This window comes from Vicia villosa, linkage group LG4 (genome assembly GCF_029867415.1).
Source record: "Vicia villosa cultivar HV-30 ecotype Madison, WI linkage group LG4, Vvil1.0, whole genome shotgun sequence".
Taxonomy (NCBI): Eukaryota; Viridiplantae; Streptophyta; class Magnoliopsida; order Fabales; family Fabaceae; genus Vicia; species Vicia villosa.
This window is the reverse complement of record NC_081183.1, coordinates 33,141,438-33,147,493: the sequence shown is the minus strand read 5'-3', so window position 1 is coordinate 33,147,493 and position 6,056 is coordinate 33,141,438.

The window sequence follows — 6,056 nt, the reverse complement described above, 5'->3', positions numbered from 1 at the left end:
GGCTTATAATGAAAAGATTTCAAACAAAAACAAACAGATGTATATGATGATATAGATTAGATACATCGAACATTGAGATGACATTTGTATCTTTTCCTTTGCTTCCACTAGCATAAGTGGGAACTACGATTGCTCTAACTTTCTCAACATCCCTTTGAGAACACGTAGGCACAAGGTCGTATCCTTGGCGAGTAAAACTTCTCCCTCAAACCACTCAAACCTTAGCACCCGTAGACCCCAAGCTACAGATGCTCTGATTCCCTCTAAGAGATATGTATGCAGAGGATCGCGATGATCTTTGCGAGCATAATCAAACAAACACCTTAGTTTCCCACCTATTTCACAAAGGAACCTCCCTAATAGCATAAGAAAGAAATGAACAGACAAACATAACAAAGAAGCCTATAGAGTACTATAGATACGTTGGGTGCTAATACCTTCCCTTCGTATAACCAACCCTCTTACCCAAGATCTCTCCCCCACTTTTAAGGTTATTGCAGCTTTTTTCCTTTTCCTACTTTGGAAACAATAAAAAGTTTGGTCGAAAAAACAAAAATCATTTTCTTGAGCACTCGAGCCCAAAGAAGGCATTAGGTGTCTCATCCCACAAACGATTTTTTCCACGCAACAGAAAAATGGCGACTTCACTGGGGACCATCTTTTTATTGTTTCTGTCATACCCCAATTTTTGACCTAAGATACCACCTCATATCATTGCATATACATCATTTGCATCACTAACAAATTACATAGCTTGTGTTTGTTATTTGTGACTCAGCAGGGTTTAATCAAGAAATCACTCATCAGTACAAGTAACAATCAATTAGGGTTTTGTTCTCCCTTCATCTCAAATGAATCATCTTCATCAATAATCAACATTTGGTCCTCAGAGATTCATTTCAACAAGCTCAACAGCTTTGAATCGACTGAATTAGGGTTTTGACTGAAGACAGCACACTCCTGACTTTTGCTCAGAATTTGACCTAATGGCTTGGGACATGATATCAAGACCTCAAGTGCATCATTTTGACCTAATCCATTGGCTCATAACATCTCCTACACAAAGATTGATCAGACAGATCCTCAGATCAGGGTTTTGAACTATCAGGGACTGAAATCAGGGATCACATTTGGGAAACCCTAAAAATCCCCAGGGAGTCAATCAAAGGTTTCAATCATCTTCAAATAATCCCTATGACAACATCCAATGGAAATTACATCTCAATTCAAGATCCACAGTCATCAATTTCATCTGGTCGACAATTAGGGTTTTTGACCTAATTCACTGAATAACTGACTTTTTAATCAGGACATGGTGCCACAACTCAAACCATGGCTCAATATCCTCTAATGCTTCAATATGATCCATTCATACCATTCATTTGGTGAGGGTAGCCTGTTTCATTTGAAATCTCCAGAAACGCGATTCGTCTGAAAAAAGTCAACTGTACAAGATTGCCATTGACTTTTGGGGAATTTTGGTCAACCATGACTTTTGAAGTTTTAAATCATCAATATATGATATGAGAAGTCATTTGATCAAGAAAAATCAAGAAAATCAATCAAGAATCAAAAAGTCAAAAGTTTGACTTTCATACTTAGAAAATTTTTCTAAGTGTTTTTCATGGTTTTTTCCAAACTTTGAAAGGGAATAACTCAAAATTTCACCTACAAACTGAAAAAAACTTCCAACATGAAAGTTGTAGATTTTGATCCAATAAACAACTTTGACACATATAATTTTTTTCCATAAGATCAACCATTTAAGAGATATGAAGCTCCAAAGTTGGTATCTTTTGAAAATTTCAGTTAAAACTTCATTTTCTTCAAAGTTCATGGATCTTTTTCACCCATTTCCTTAAAGGTCTTGAAGAAACTTTCAACTAGGGTTTTGAAGTGTGTAATATGAGCTTTCCAAAATGTCCAAGAGCATGAAAAAATATGGAGTGTAGCCATGGTTTTGAATTTTGACATTAGTGATCATTTTCACTTGGATTTGCACCATTTTTCACTAAGTTTCTATACTACATGACCTATAATCCAAGCAATGATGCATAGAAGCAATAATTGGGAGATATTTTCTGATTTGAGATCAGAATGGAAGAGGATAAGAAGCTTGGCCAAAATAACCATGGTTTAGTTACTTTAACCATTTGCATTAAATGTAAAGATTCCACTTTATCTCCAAATGCCAAATCACCAATTCTTGAGCAAGTTGCAAAGATCTGCATTCAGAACTCATGGCCTATAAATAGAGGTCATTTCCACTCTTCAATTCACACCAAAGTCACACAAATTATAGGCTTTCTCTTTCTTTCTTAGAATGCAAGTTTCTTAAGTTTCAAAGAGGTAAAATGCTCAACCTCTAAACCTTTGAATTTCTGACCAAAGTGATGCTTCCCACAAACCACAAACATCATATGGGATGTGTTTGATCCACTCACACACTCCAAAAACATCTCAAACTCAAAATCACTACCTCACTTCTCAAATATGCATAATCTAAGCCTTATCATGCCAAAATCCATTCAAGATCATTTCTGTCCAAAATAACACTTCTAACACCTCACATATATCACATATGAACTATCCAAACACTCACATATGATCTGTAACCTCATAATCTTCAGATTCGATTCACACTCCAAGGTTATGCAGATCGGGTACCACAGCTTAGCACAGATGAATTCATATGGTTCCAAGCATCCAGACACCTTCCATAATCATCATTGAAGCTATTCAGATTGATACAAAGCATCTGTAACATCTCCAGATCAAAATCCAATTCTCAGTTTGGCCGTTTTTGAGGTAAGTGCACTTGAACTTCAAACTCATACTTGCACGCATCATAAATGAAATATGAGCATACCATCTTGTTTCTGCACCTATGAGGATCATTAACCCTCAATCAATTGCATCATAACATGATCATACACGATTTCACATTGAATTTCAGTTCTAGGGTTCTTCGTGTTCATCAGAAAATTGATAGTCTTAGAGTGAAAATAAATGAAATTAAATGCTATCATCATGTTCCTCGTCCAAAACCGAGCAAGATAGACCCTTCACTTGATCAATTTGGTTCAGTTTCAAGAATTTTCAAAATCAAATGGGGATGGTGTTCTTGGCGCCATTTTCTGTTCATAAATTTCAAATATCAGTTTTCAAATATAATTAAACGAAGTTGTTATAATAACAAGCTGCGCGCGCAGCTGGGTTGGCAAGTGTTTTGGCTGGTAAACACAAGGGCGTGGGTTCAACACCTCTAGGGACCAAAACCATTTTTTTTTACAACTATTTTTCTTTCATTTTTTAACAAACTTCAATTAATTATTTAACTAACCAAATCAATTCATTTTTCATTCATTTTTTACACACCTCTCATTTAATATATATATTTTAAGAATATCAAAAAAAATCATCAAAAAATATTTATTTGATACATTTTTAAATAGTTTTAAAATGACTTGTTTTTAAGTAATTTTAATACTTTTAAATACTATTTTTCATTTGATTTTCAAACTTAGTAACTTGTAAATATTTTTTGAAGCAAATCCTAATTATCTAAGTGTTAATTGAGGATGATCTTTTGATTAAATTGACTTCTTTCAAAATTCAAATCGTTTTAAAACGAGCGCTCGCGATTCTTTTCAAAAACAATAAACCATTTCTTTTTGAAACTTTTGATTAAATCTTTTAATTGATCAATTGGTTTTCAAAACGATGTGGGGCCTCTCGAATATTAGAGAGTATAAGACCCACTCTTTTTTTCTTTTATACAGTTTTTCTTTATACAGAAAACTCTTTCAAAACAATAACTTTCAAACAGTTTTTCAAACAACGCGTCTGTAAATAAATAATCAACCATGTTTCATAAAATATACCACGGGCCTCCATGTAGGTATAAGTCCCAAGCCCCTTTTGTACATACCCATTCCAGTACATGAAATTAGGTATTTCATTGTACGCCTTTTGTACATATCTCGATCAGTTTGATTTTTAACTTTGAATAACAAACCAAAAATGAAGGTTTCTTTAAATCTTCCCAAAGATATACCATGGGCCTCCATGTAGGTATAAGTCCCAAGCCCCTTTGTAAAAACCTGTTTACATAGCTTTGAATAAATTCAAGTGGACCTCTCCCCGAGTATAAGTCCCGAGCCCCTGTGTATACAAATGGATCATGCTTACAGGTATATTTCCTTCATAAACTCCATTATATACACACACTCTGTCATATATATAATTGTTCATACCTGTTCATGTTTGTTCATACTTGTTCATGTGTGTTCATATGTGTGATATGTGTGCTTGTTCAACTTAGTACAACACTAGGTTCCCCATAGCCTCCTATTGGGCTTCGTGCAAAGAATCTCCACTAGTTTAGGTTAGGACATAGAGTATGGTTTCCCGGTGAAATCGCTCTAAGAACTCAAACCAACTATACCATGCCTCCCCTTGGGCTTTGTACAAACGAGTGACCCTCCCATAGCCTCCTCTTGGGCTTACAATGCAAGGACCCTGGATTGTCCCTCCCATAGCCTCCTCTTGGGCTTACAATGCAAGGACCCTCGGATAGCCTCCTCTTGCGCTTCGTACAAGGACCCACGGGCTTCTTATAAGCATCCCCAATATCCAAATCAAATACCCTAGGAGATTAGACATTTTTCATCTCTATGCTAGGAGTATCTCTTATATATCATCACAAACAATCAATCAATCAAACTTTTTTGCCACAAGTCTGGCTAATCAATCAATCTTCTTTTGCCACAAGGCTGGCTAATCAATCAAACCGTTTTGCCACCGTACTGGCTGATTAATCAAAGTTTTTGTCACAAGGCTGACTTCATTGAAACTTTTGCCACAAGGCTGGCTGATTAATCAAAACTTTTTGTCACAAGGCTGACTTCATTGAAAGTTTTTGCCATAAGGCTGGTTAAACAAACAAAAAACAAACAGATGTATGTGATGATATAGATTAGATACATCTAGCATTTAGACGACATTTGTCTATTTTCCTTTGCTTCCACTAGCATAAGTGGGAACTACGATTGCTCTGACTTTCTCAACATCCCTTTGAGAATACGTAGGCACAAGGTCGATCCTTGGCGAGCAATACAAAACAAAAAAAAAACCATTCAAACCTTAGCACCCGTAGACCCCGAGCTACAGATGCTCTGATTCCCTCTAAGGGATATGTATGCAGAGGATCGCGATGATCTTTGCGAGCATAATCAAACAAACACCTTAGGTCCCACCTCTTTCTCACAAGAACCTCCACCATAACAAGAATGGAATAAACAAAACAAAGAAACCTATAGAGTACTATAGATACGTTGGGTGCTAATACCTTCCCTTCGTATAACCAACCCTCTTACCTGGAATCTCTCCCCCCACTTTTTAGGTTATTGCAGCTTTTTTCCTTTTCCTCTTTTGGAAACAATAAAAAGTTTGGTCCGTACAAAAGAAAAATCATTTTTTTTTGAGCACTCGAGCCCAAAGAAGGCATCAGGTGTCTCATCCACAAAAAAGAGGAACAAAACGATTTTTCGCCCGCGACAGTTTCCAAAGAAAGGGTTAATTCTGATTGTTATGTTTTTTACATGTTTGGTTCTGTGGTTCTGTTACATCTGTGGTTCTGTTACAAGTGATACATTATGGACAAATCCTTACCCGGATTAAGTACACATAAGAATTAGGTGGAGGGTATTGTCATGTATGGCATACAAGGAGTCAGTCCTTAAAAAGCTGGCATGAGAATCCTTCCGCTCAGTGGAGGTTCCTTGTTGGTAGTATATGTTTAGCAAGTTCAGTTGCGAAGACATTATTGCTTTCATTGAACTGTAGAAGCTGAGTTGGCTGTAGAACCCATAACCCATCCTGGCCTTATTAGGTTGTGGAGCAGAAACTATTCAGGTGAAGACTTGGATTAGTTGTCATGCGGAGAGCCACACTCAGACGAGTTTTTCTTGAGAATATTGCTAGCTCACAAGTTCAGTTGTGCAAGCCGGTAATATCCGAAAGAAAAATGTAGACTTTGACGTATCAATAGAACA